Source organism: Somniosus microcephalus, chromosome 1, assembly GCF_052327205.1.
Source record: "Somniosus microcephalus isolate GS21.2 chromosome 1, FLI_Smic_1.0, whole genome shotgun sequence".
Taxonomy (NCBI): domain Eukaryota; kingdom Metazoa; phylum Chordata; class Chondrichthyes; order Squaliformes; family Somniosidae; genus Somniosus; species Somniosus microcephalus.
Genome location: NC_140987.1, coordinates 187889790 through 187903454, shown reverse-complemented (window position 1 = coordinate 187903454; position 13665 = coordinate 187889790). Strand labels below are relative to the sequence as shown.

At 45.5% G+C, this 13665-nt stretch overlaps 1 long non-coding RNA gene across 1 annotated transcript in view; it reads right to left on the bottom strand.

Moving 5' to 3' along the window:
* LOC147124511 (uncharacterized) overlaps positions 1–8265 on the bottom strand; it is a 33504-nt gene extending 25239 nt beyond the window's left edge. The window contains exon 1 of the long non-coding RNA XR_015079961.1: positions 8007–8265. This is a non-coding gene — a long non-coding RNA (uncharacterized LOC147124511). The remainder of the gene's footprint in view (positions 1–8006) is intronic.
* Between the last annotated feature and the right edge of the window lie 5400 nt (positions 8266–13665).

The window sequence follows — 13665 nt, the reverse complement described above, 5'->3', positions numbered from 1 at the left end:
ACGGTTGTAACAATTACATTTGTTCTGAGTACATTTTGTTTGTGTCAGCATAGAAATTGGAGACTATCTAGGTCATTATGTATCCATGCAGTTCATCTTTTTCTGTATCAAACAGGCATTTTTCCTCAGCAGACAGATTTCAGTCAGCCAAAGATTCTCTAATTTAGGGAAATTTAGCTTTATTATTTCCTCCTGCCAAGCAGAAAGGTCTGCTGCGAAGGTAAAAGGGAATACTTTGTTTCCTGGCAATTTTAGCTTGCTGATCAATATTTCTAACTGGCCAAGTGGACATGTTTATTGATAATGAAAATGCTGCTTTCCACATATTTGAAGAGTTTGCACCTGGGAAGTATTTAAAAGGAAAATAAACCCCAGCAAGCTTATTTTATAAAATGGATGAAACTACACAGAGGCAGTTCCTCTTGAGGTTCAGTTGGTAAGCCCCCATCTAGTTATGAAATCAACTGATTACTTCCTCTAGTTTATACTTTAAAACAGTGTGAACAAAAACAAAATATAATTTCCATGGTTTTAAAGAAGAAAAACTTGCATTTATATGGTACTTTATCACATCCCTAAGGGCTTCACATACACTGGAGTAGTTTGAAATGAAATTTTCAAGTCACCTTCACCAGGCCAATTTGTAAACTGGAAATTGGGAACAGGGAGTAATTAATGTCCTGATGAAGGGTCATCGACCTGAAACGTTAACTCTGTTTCTCTCGCCACAGATGCTGCCTGACCTGCTGAGTATTTCCAGCATTTTATGTTTTTATTTCACATTTCCAGCATCCGCAGTATTTTGCTTTTGTATTAGTAATTAATGTTGTTGTTTCCATGATCAATATGATATGCCTACATCAGTGATAAGCTGTTACCACTGATTGGTGCCCAGCAGAACATGATGCACCAAGCATATGCCAGGCAATTTCATTGAAAATACTCCCTCTCCATCATAAATATATGTTCAGCCTACTTACAAGAGATTGCTAGATGGTTGTGTGGGCCATAAAATCTAATGTATAAGTCACATCTTCAAACTGGCTTTATGAAGTTATGATTCCAACTTTGCACCAATATTAGTGATGTTTTTCCAGCCAGTATAAAGTCAAGGTGCCTTTTTTTTTAAACAGTGTTACCTTTACATTGTTTTTCACAGTTTGTAAATTTGATAGCATCAAAAATAACTTATATTGAAGTAGGACTGAAATTATCGTGGAGTAACACAGCTGTAGTAATGACAGTTTTCAGTCAAAACAAGAAATGGATAAAAAAATCTCTGGAGATCTTGGAGAAAAATTGAGATATCCAGAGTCGCAGATTTCACAAATCATATACTTTTACTCGTGTGATTATCACATGATTATCACATGAGCAAAAGCTTGAGGAAGTCATGTACCTGGTGCAAAACCAGGGGTACATTCCAGGGGCTCCCTAAAGTTGTGTCATGGAGTAGTAGGATGTGAGTTCATATTTGCAGTGCTGTACTCAGTGAGTGAGTTCCCAGTATTGGTCACACTATCACTAGTACATGTTGAGCAGTGAGAGACACTTCTCCAATGAGATGGAGGCAAAATCAGAGGGCAATTTGACATAGGCTTTTTTATGCCTCTTAATAAATTTATAGAAAAGAGACCAGAGAGCAGGGTTTTTGTCCCTATTTTAAATCAATATTTCTGCTTATTAAGGTGCTGGGTAATGCAATTCTTTCCATTTCAGACAACCAGTGTCAGCATCAAGCCATAGCACTGCCAGATGCAGAACAAAGCTCCCTCTGCTTTGTCCCATCAATGTTCCTCAGTCCCAACCTCAGGAAAGCAGCCTGACTGCACCAGTGTGGCATTTCCCCATTTCCCACATAGGCTATCCTGAGTGAAATTGCCAATTAATGCTGAATTAGGGACAGTTCTGTGCTGTAGGCCCACGTCCAATACGGACTTGCATTGAGACTTCCCATTTCACATAGAACCTTGCAGCCAACAGACAGAGGAGGCTGTCTGGGCAGGGTTTTGTCCCTGGAGGAGTATCTATCCTACTGTTCTATCCAGTTCCTCAGGCTCATGTTTCTGAGGAAAATTTTCAAAATGCATAGGTGTATCGCTTCTTTTTTTAACTACATGCATCAATCAGTAGCAAAGGGCTGGCTCTGCATTAACATGCAAAAGAAGCATATGTGCATCAGGAATGCCCTAGGGTACAGTAATAATGTCACATGCCATTCACGGATATAATCTTACATTCCAGACTTAAATAATGGTATTTGCTTTAAGTGTGCTGGATTGACAATTACTTTGTTACAACTTATACTAAAGGCTTGTTGGGCTGGACCTTTCCTATATTGTTTGCTTTGCAAATTGGGCGTGGCACAATATGAATCAGGGCATACATTACTCCAGCTACTCTTGTCTAAAATCCATTGAAGCCTAAACAAAACCACATGCCAGTCATTAAGGTTGTGGAAAGTGGGGTTTCTATTTCATAGGCACCAATGTTAGTATTTCAAACACTTCATTTTCACTGACTTTCCTCATAATTATACCCCTTCATCCCTGATGTGGTTTTAGTGAATCTCTTCTGCACGACATCCTTCCTAATGTAGGACACCCAACACTGGACATGATATTTTAACTGCTACACGACCATTGATTTGTGTAGGTTTAGCATTATTTATTTGCTTTTGTATTCTACGGCACCATTGTTGAAACCTAGGATCCCTTATGTTATTTTTAACAACTTTGTTATCAACTTGACCTCCTACTTTTAAAGAATTTTATATCTGAATCCTGAAGTCTCTGCTCTTCTACTCCTTGTATATTCCCTCTTCCCAGAATTAATTACCTCACATTCCTCTGCATTAAATTCCATTAGACATCAATTTGCCCAATCTACTAACCTGTGTATGTGCTTCTGGTCACGTAAATTCCTTTGCATAATTAACCACGCTTCCTATTTTTTGTCATCTGTCTATATTGATATTGTGCCACAATAGTCCAGTTCATTTATATATATTGAGAAGAGCAATGGCCCCAACACTGACCACTAGTTTGATACCAACATAAACAAGAGTTGTTGTAATGTATGTACCTTTAAGAGGAACAATGTTTTTGAAGCCCCTGTATACTGTAGTACCAGTGGTGACCACTCGGGTATATAAGCCTGTGTAGCGTCTTGTGTTGTTAGTTCACCTCCAGACTTTGTTCAGCAAACACTTGTTAAATCAACTCCTGCATTCCGTGTCTCCATTAACACACGGATCTAACAGTGGCGACGAGTTAGAAACGAACTTACCTGCAATTCGGCAGCACCTCAAGGGGATCGATTCCTCAGACGAAGGTCGAAGCCAGAAGCAAGAAAAAAAAATAACTCGAAGAAACTCAAAAACGAGGGCCAGGCTTGGTCTCCAGTCTGTGGTTTCCCCAGCTAAACGGGCTGTTGGCAGGTAGTGCACTGATCCTTCCTGGGCTGCGGCAGGCTAGAGCTCGATCGGGTGGCTCTGCAACGGGGCCAAGCAGCGAGTCGGGAAGCAGAAGCAAAGAGAGAGAGAGGGTGGAGCACTCAGGGTGCGGCCGGTGCTGCAAAGCAGGTCGGCGTTTGGACCGAGCAGAGGGAGGGGAAAGTCCCAGAGGGTCCGCTCCACGATGGGAACGGTTCTCCAAGTAACGGAGAAACTATTGAAGCGATATATAAAAAAAATAGAAATACCGCAAAAAGCTGCAGGTCGCAACGGGAACCGCGGAGAACAGCATTGGCAGCAGCGATTGGGGAGGCGCAAAGACCATAGTGCGTCGCCATTAAAAAAATTAAAAAAAATTAATCGCCAGCAACAGCGTTGGCAGCAGCGGCAGCAACGGGAAAGCACGGGAGGCGCCATCTTAACTCGGCGGGGAAGAAAGAAAAGCACGGGAAGCGCCATTTTAGATTTTCAAGATGCCGAAGACTGGCAATATTACTGCTTTCGACAGTGATATAGAAGATTGGACCACATATGTGGAAAGAGTGGAGGTATATTGCAAGGCGAATGAAGTAGCGGATGATAAAAAGGCATCGGTACTTCTAAATCTGATGGGCGCAAGGACATACGGGCTGTTATGAAACTTGATCACTCCAGCCAAACCGATGGACAAGAATTTTAAGGAGATTGTTGATACCTTACAGGAGCACTTAAACCCAACACCGCTGCTGATAGCGGAACGATTCAAATTCTTCAGGAGGAATCAGCACAAGAATGAAAGTAACGCTGATTACCTCACCGAGTTACGAAAGCTGTCAAAGCACTGCCAATTCAGGGGAGGACTGGCAGATTCTCTACAAGACAAATTCGTCTGCGGTCTCCTAAGCTAAGGAACACTGAAAAGACTACTTTCTGAGAAAGATTTGACACTGGACAAGGCTTTCAGTGTGGCTGTATCATACGAAGCAGCAGCAAGAGGAGCTGCAGAGATACAGCAAAAGCCACAGGACTTCGGCACCCTTGGAATGACATGGGGTTTCGAGAGATGTTATCGCTGCGGCAGATCCACCCATGACCAGAAGGACTGCTGGTTCAAGGACAAAGCATGCAGGCAATGCGGAAAGATGGGACACATTGCACGTGTATGCAGATCTGGAAAGAAATCCGCTGACAGTAAAAAGGTCAATAAGGAAAAGTACAGAAAGGTACAAATGATGACGGACAGTAGCTCTGAAGACCAGAAGAGCGATAGCGACTCCGGAAACAAGGGACTAAGCTGTCTCAAATTACATAATGTAATTGCCAAAGAAGATTACCAGACCATTTGGGTTACCCTCACGATAGCGGGGTCCCCAGTCAAAATGGAGCTAGATACAGAATCAGCTCTGACCGTCATGAGTCGACGGGATTACGAGCGGCTATTTCCGCATATACCTTTGAAAGACACATCCATTGACTTGAAGACATATACGGGGCAGAAAGTATACCCCAGAGGGAAAATAAGGGTGCCTGTTGTATACAACGGCAAGGAAATACAGAAGTTGTATTTATACGTTCTGCAAGATAGTGGTCCACCGTTGTTGGGACGTGAATGGATCAGAAAGGTACGTTTAGACTGGCACTCCATTCAGGCACTGACGGTGACCAGTAAGAAAAAAAAAGATGATGACGTCATACCTGGACGATTAAAAGAAATCTTGGCTAACGCCAAAGAAGTGTTTCAACAGGAACTAAGAACCCTGAAAGGCGCCACCGCCTCAATAAAAGTGGAAGATGCGGCAATTCCCAAGTTTTTTAAGGCAAGGCCGGTGTTATACGCAATTCGTCCAGCCATCGAGGCAGAGCTGGAGAATTTGAAAAAAGCAGGTATGTTATCCAAGGTAGATTGGAGCGAGTGGGCAACACCCATCGTCCCGGTTATGAAGAAAACGTTGAATAATGATAAATCTGAAGAACAGAGAAAAGTTCGCATCTGTGGGGACTTCAAGGTGACTGTAAACCTGGTTCTTCACACAGTACAGTATCCTCTTCTGAGGATAGAAGATATTTTCGCCTCACTATCCGGAGGGAAACGTTTCACCAAAATTGACTTAGCACAGGCATATCTATAGATGGAGGTTGATGAGGCCTCTAAAAAGTATCTCACGATAAACACACACAAAGGCCTGTACCAGTACAATCGACTGGTTTTCGGAGTGGCATCAGCTCTGGCTATCTGGCAAAGAGCTATGGAGCAAGTCCTGCAAGGGATTCCGGGGACTCAATGCTACCTAGACGACATCCTTGTAACAGGAGAAAACGACAACGAGCACCTTGCCAACTTGGAGCAGGTGCTCACGAGGCTGAGAGAACGGGGCCTACGAGCAAATCGCCCCAAATGCGAATTTTTCCAGAAACAAATATCATATTGTGGCCATGTCATTAACGAAGAAGGGTTGCATAAGTCACCTGAAAAAATTGAAGCGGTCGTAAAGGCCCCAGCGCCTGAAAATGTCTCACAATTAAGGTCGTTCCTGGGATTAGTAAATTACTATCATAAATTTTTACCAAACTTGTCGACGGTTCTGCACCCGCTTAACGCACTGCTACAAACGGGAGTAGTTTGGAAATGGAGCGAAGACTGTAAACGTGCCTTCCATAAATGCAAAGGCTTGATCACGTCCAGGGAAGTGTTGGCTCATTACAACCCATCACTGCCAATCAGACTGGCGTGCGATGCATCCCCTTACAGTGTGGGAGCGGTATTATCGCATAGATTCCCTGATGGCTTGGAGCGGCCGATAGCTTTTGCGTCACGCTCATTGAACTCAGCTGAGCGTAACTATGCCCAGATCGACAGGGAGGCACTCAGCCTGGTGTGGGGGGTGAAGAAATTCAACCATTACCTACACGGACAAAAGTTTACCTTGTTGACTGACCATCAACCCCTCGTCTCCATATTCAACCCTAAAAAGGGCGTTCCCATTATGACAGCGCAAAGGCTACAGAGGTGGTCCCTTTTCCTAGGGGCACACCAATATGACATAGAGTACAAAGGAACAAAACAGCATGGGAGTGCTGACGGGTTATCGCGCCTACCATTGCCAACGGTGGAAGAGGCGCCTACAGTGGACCCAGTGGAGATATTCCACTCGACCATAGTGGAATGTCTACCGGTGACAAATTCTACCATTGAAAAGGAAACGCGAAATGACCCGACTCCCTCACAAGTCTACGATTTAACGGTGAAGGGATGGCCAGCACATGGTGAACCACTGTTGCCAGCATTCTCGCAAAGAAGAGAACAGCTGTCAGTGTGCCGAGGAACCTTGATGTGTGGATCCAGAGTGGTGATTCCACCCAAACTCAAGGATAGAGTGCTAAAGGAGCTTCACGAGGGGCATCTGGGTGGAGTGAAAATGAAGAACTTAGCCAGAGCGTTTGTGTGGTGGCCAGGTATCGATGGAGACATCGAGAAATGACCAAGAGCTGTCTAGGATGCCAGAAGGTCCAAAACGCCCCACCACAAGCCCCTCTACATCCATGGGAGTGGCCCTCATCTCCATGGCAAAGGGTACATATCGACTTTGCTGGTCTATTTATGGACTCAATGTTCTTAATCGCGGTGGATGCACACTCCAAGTGGCCGGAGGTAATAAAGATGTCCTCCACCACCACGGAAAAAACCATCACAGTATTAAGGACCATATTCGCCAGGAATGGGTTGCCTGAACAGATCTATTCTGATAATGGACCGCAATTTGTATCCGAAGAATTCAGGAAGTTCTTAAAAAACAATGGGGCTAAGCACTACACGTCCGCCCCATACCATCCTGCCACCAATGGGTTGGCTGAAAGGTTTGTCCAGACCTTCAAGAAGGCCATAAAGGCCATGGGTAATGAAGACATAAATCTACAACATAAGGTAGATAACTTCTTGTTTGCGTACAGGAATGCAACACATGTGGTTACAAACCAAACCCCCGCCATGATGTTTTTCAATAGAAGACTAAGATGCCGGCTGGATTTGGTCAAGCCAAACGTCAGAAGGGGCGTAGAGAACCGGCAATTTCAAAGCATGAATGAAAGGCCAACTAGAACCTTCCAGATAGGTCAACCAGTTTTGGCCCGGGACTACCGTACCGAGAAATGGCAGCCTGGAACTATTTGCACACGACTAGGACTGTTGATGTATACCGTGGACATTGGAGAAAGCATAATAAGACGCCATGCTGACCAGATCATAGAGTCATCCGAAAAAGGACAACCTACACCACAACTCTATACGCCTAGTGATGAAGCAGAGATACCCATAGTATCTACCTCCGATCCGGTGATACTGGAACCAGATGAACCCGACACTGGCATTGAAGCCGAATCAGCCTTGCCAAAAGAACCTACTACACCACCGAGGCGTTATCCGGACCGAGTCAGGAAGCCTCCAGAGAGACTGAATTTGTAATTGATTAACTTCAGCAAATGTGTATATTACTGTTCTTGTAAAAATGTTATTTAATGATTACTTAAAATATTATGTACTATTTATCTAAAAGGGGAGGAATTGTAGTGTATGTACCTTTAAGAGGAACTATGTTTTTGAAGCCCCTGTATACTGTAGTACCAGTAGTGACCACTCGGGTGGCGTCCTGTGTAGCGTCTTGTGTTGTTAGTTCACCTCCAGACTTTGTTCCGTAAACACTTGTTAAATCAACTCCTGCATTCCGTGTCTCCATTAACACACGGATCTAACAGTTGTGAAGATTATTGTAACAGTTTGAGATGGAAAGAAGACACCAGGGCTGGGATTGTGCTCTTCTTCATAGGTGCAGGGCTGTTCAAGGATCTGGTAAGTAAATACAAAAGAAGGATAACAAGAAAGAGGAGATTGTAAATACTCAGAGGCATAACTTGATTCTTATTACATCTGCAAAGATTTGCAGTCCCTTTGGCCTAAAGCCAATTATGTCAAGGTGCCGATCTAGATAGTGGGAGGTTGACGTACTTAACTCCTGGGATATCAGCATTATACAAAACAACATACATTTCACAATGGATCAAAGTAATTTTGACCCTGGCCAATGGCACTCCAGATGGTATGCACCCATTTAGAATTGGCACTTCAAGGGATACCCATCAGAAAGAAAAACATTTGCTCCTGGGAGTCCGAAATAACAACAGAAAATGCTGGAAAAACTCAGCAGGTCAGGCAATATCCGTGGAGAGAAATTTGAGTTGACGTTTCGGGTTTGACCCTTCTTCAAAACTGGAGAGAAAAGGAACTAGATCGAAGGCAGGGCTGCGATCGGACAAAAGAATAAAAGAACCAAAAGAAGTAAAAGAGATTAGAAGCTAGACGAGATGGTAATAGGCTGGGATTAGGTGTAAAGTGTACTGGCAGGGCAAAAGATAGCTGCCAGGTGTGAGAGAGAAACAAAAGGAAAGGGGGGGGGGGGAAAGGAGTGGAAAAATATAAGTAAAAATGAAATAGGGGCCGAGGTTATGATCTGAAATTGTTGAACTCGATATTGAGACCGGAAGGCTGCAGAGTGCCTAATCGGAAGATGAGGTGCTGTTCCTCGAGTTTACGTTGAGCTTCCGTGGAACAGTACAAGAGGCCAAGGACGGTGAGGTCCGAGTGGGAATGGAGCGGTGAATTGAAATGACAGGCGACCGGAAGCTCGGGGTCACCCTTACGGACTGAACGGAGGTGTTCCGCAAAGCGGTCACCCAATCTGCGTTTGGTCTCCCCAATGTAGAGGAGACCGCATCGTGAGCAGCGAATACAGTATACTAGATTGCGAGAAGTACAAGTAAATCGCTGTTTCACCTGGAAGGGGTGTTTGGGGCCCTGGACAGTGGGGAGGGGGGAGGTATAGGGGCAGGTGTTACATCTCCTCCACTTGCACGGGAAGGTGCCAGGTGAAGGGGAAGGGCTGTTTGGGGTGATAGAGGAGTGGACTAGGGTGGCTCCTGGGAGTCACTCTCTCTGATATTAGACCACCTGTCCTTTCTTCCACTGATTTTTCCTAGCTTCAAGATGATATAGGTCCCCAGCTTGTTTAAAGAAATGGAAACCCATTGCATGGGCAGCCAGCAGCACTTCATTGGCTGCTGGTACTTGGCATTCTGGCCCCTGGCTTGGGTGGTGCTTCCTGCATGTCATCTACGAAGCATCAGGAACACTATTAAAATATGTTAATGAACTGACCTTGCAATCTTGCTTTCTCTATAAATGCCTAACCTCCTGATAGCATTTTCTTGCTTTTTCGAGGTGGAGAGAGAGGAAACAAAAGAAAGCAGCATTACCTGAATCCCCGCACCAGTAGCATGCTGCAGTGGAGTGATCTGTGTAGAGAGGAACAGAGGAAGGAAAGTGGGAAAGAAAACAGAAAGAGAGACATAAAGAATAAAAGAAGTAATTAAGAGCTAAGTGGGACTGCCCAAAAGTCAAAATTGACCCACTCAGTGATACATTAACAAATTTTCAACCTATAGATTCTTTAAAAGAATCACAAACTATTAAAACTATGGGAGTTATTTTGGCCAAAGGCGGAAAACAGGTGCTAAATGAGTGCTGTTCTAATAAGAAACACCTGTTTGAAAGTCTGGATTTAGCACGCAATTTTGGGGCTAATTGATGATTATCATGATTTAAACGTGCCTGCAGGTGCTGAAACCGACATCTGCAGGTTTAGCACTCAAGCACTGATTAGATGCAATTTTCCTGAAGCTGTATATGTAGCCTGCACTCACCCACTTCCATTAAAGGTGTGGAATGCGCTGGTTGGGAGTGGAAGAATGTCTCAAGGACCGAGGAAGAGGGCGTCCAGGTTCTCCAATGCGGCGCTGGAGGTCCTGGTGGAGGAGATACAGAAGAGAAGGGATGTCCTCTACCCGCAGGGGAGAAGAAGGCCACAGAGGAGCTAATGTGCTGCATGTGGGAGGAGATCGCTCGGGAGGTGACAGTCAGGAGCCCTGGCCCCAGAACATGGCTCCTGTGCCGCAAGTAATTTAATGACTTGACACGAGTGGCCAAGGTAAGATTCCATCTCAAACACACTTCTCAATAACTGCACCAGCATCACAACCTCAACACACCACATCCACCATCTAACTATACACTGAGATCCACACACCCCACACTTTTGCATCCTTCACAGGCACTACTCACACCTCAGACACAGCTCTTCAACCACGTGAGGCATCACACATACAAACACACTTGTCAATACACTCATTCACAATCACCACCATTTCTTTTCCAGGAAAAAATAGCACATAACAGGCGGCAGCAGGACCTGACTGGGGAAGACAACTGCCTCTGCATGACATCACTCCCCTTGAGGAGGCAGTGCTGGCCATGATTGGGAAAGGAGTGGCAGATGCCATGGCCAGAGGTACAGCAGGGGTCATATCACCTCGAATTATGTGCCCACTCCAGCATCCTTACAGATGCACAACTATTCCTGATTCCTAATCCCCTAAAGCTAGCCTCCCAAGCTCCATATGGCCTCATCACACACATCCTCCTACAGTGGCCACATGCTGCACCCCAATCCTTCCAGCTTTATCATTGCAGACTTTAAGGAGCAAGATCCACCTCGCCTCCAGAGCAAGTGCAAGATGAGCAACAGCCACCTCTCCCCCGCCCAAGGAAGAGGGGGAGCAGGAGGAGGAGAGCGAGGAAGCATGCACTGCATCAATGGCTGCCACTGTCGCAGGCACCAGCTCAGCGACCGGCACCACGTGTAACCTAGAGGCTAGGTTAGAAGACGGATACACACAGTGGGACGCACTAGGCACTAGTAGGCAGCAGCCATGCAGGGTGGAAGGGACACCACATGGGGGGCAAGGTCGCATTCTAGTTCTGCTGTAGAGGAGTCAGATGAGGACCTTGCAGGACCAAGCTTCAGAAGAAGGCAGATGGGTGCAACAAACCAAATGCTTGGTGCAATGGAGAGCTTGCCTGAAAGCTTATGGGTTATGGCTAGGGGATTGGAGGAGCCCAGCTTGGTCCATGGCTTGACGCAAAGCCTGGAACCCATCCTCTCCAGCGTGGAGAGGCTGGTCAATTTAAGCCAGCTACCTGTGGAGCCCGACATCAGGCAACATCTAATGACTGAAGTCACAGCTTTCACTGCAGTCATTGCAGCTTGCATGGAATGGCAAACTGCTGCAATGGAATCTCAGGCAGCTGCCATGGTAGCTCTGGGCTCTTCGGTTGAAAGAAGCTTGCAGAGTGTCCACAGATCTGTCTTCCACCAGATCACTGGGCTGGCTGAACAGAGGCCCCAAGGTAGTGGCATGGGAATCATGGAGCAGGAACCTACTGGCTTCTCTCCAGATGCCAGCATTGCTGCTCCCTCCCCCACCACTGCACCATTGCCCTTGTCATTGCCTGTCAGTCAGGCGGCCCAGACTGTTGAAGCCCATACCGAGCTGGTGCAGTCCGAGGCAGGGCATCAGGGTCCACAGCCTCTCGAGGGTGTCCCAGGACCCCAGTGATCTGCTCAATGATATTCCTGGTGGCTGAGTGCCTCTCATTGCATGAGTGCTCAGCTGGTGTCTGGGGCTTTCTCAGGGGAGTCATGAGCCATGGCATCAGAGGGTATACCTTGTCACCTAGTAACCAGCCATGCTCATTGCTTTGGGTCTCAAAGATCTGTGGGACAATGATTGTTTCATTATAAATGCATCGTGGCAGTTCCCTGGATAGCAGGCATTCATCCACATGATGTGCTACTGGTAGTCACAGACAAACTGCACATTGAGGGAATGGAATCGCTTCCTGTTCCTGAGCACCTCTGAGTTTAAATGAGGGGCTTGCATGGGCATATGTGTGCAGTCAATGGCTCTCTGGACCATGAGGAATCCTGCAATCCTGTTGAATCCTAGAGCTCTCTGCCTCTAGTCTTCTCTGGCAATAGAATCATAGAATAGTACAGCACAGGAGGCCATTCGGCCCATCGAGTCTGCGCCGGCTCTTTCGAAGAGCAATCCAGTTAGTCCCACTCTCCTGCTCTTTCCCCATATCCCTGCAATTTTTTTCTCCTTCAAGTATTTATCCAATTCCCTTTTGAAGGCTACTATTGAATCTGTATCCGCCACCCTATTAGGCAGTGCATTTCAAATCCTAACCACTCGTTGCGTAAAATAGTTTTTCCTCATGTCGCCTCTGGTTCTTTTGCCAATCGCCTTAAATCTGTCGCCTCTTGTTAGCGACTCTTCAGCCATTGGAAACAATTTCTCTTTATGTACTCTATCTAAATCCTTCATGATTTTAAACACCTCAAATCTCCTCTTAGCCTTCTCTGCTCCAAAGAGAACAAATCCAGCTTGTAGTCTATTCGCATAACTGTAGTCCCTCATCCTGGAAGCATTCTAGTAAATCTCTTCTGTACCCTCTCCAAAGCCTTCACGTCCTTCCTAAAGTGTGGTGCCCAGAATTGGACCCAATACTCCAGCTGGGGCCGAACTAGTGTTTTGTATAGGTTTAGCATAACTTCCTGGCTTTTGTTCTCTATGCCTCTATTTATAAAGCCCAGGATCCCATATGCTTTATTATCTGCTTTGTTAACCTGTCCTGCCATCTTCAAAGATTTGTGCACAAACACCCCCAGGTCTCTCTGTTCTTGCACCCACTTCAAAATTGTATCACTTAGTGTGTATGGTCTCTCCTCATTCTTCCTACCAAAATATATCACCTCACACTTCTCTACATTGAATTTCACCTGCCATGTGTCCACCCATTCCACCAGCTTGTCTATATCTTCTTGAAGTCTATTACTATCTTCCTCACTTCCATGTTCCGTGTCATCAGCAAATTTTGAAATTGTGCCTTGTACCCCCAATTCCAAGTCATTAATGTCTATCAAAAACAGCAGTGGTCCTAGTACTGAACTATATATGTTAGAGAATGATATATAGCCATTCCTTAGCGTGTATAGAGCTGCGGGGACCTCCCTTATGCAGAATTGCACAGAAGATTGTGAGTTGTGACTGATATCACCTGTGGTTGCCTGGGAGGTTCCAGTAGCATAAATATTAATTGCTACTGTGATCTTGACTGCCACAGGCAATACAGTCCTGGCTGTGCTGTGACGTCTGAGTCTTCGTTCCAGGAGACCACAGATCTCTGTGATGACCTCCTTGGTAAAGCACAGCCTCCTCATGCACTGGTCTTGGGTCATGTGAATGTAGGAGTAGTGCTGTCTGAAGACCCTGGGTGGATAGGG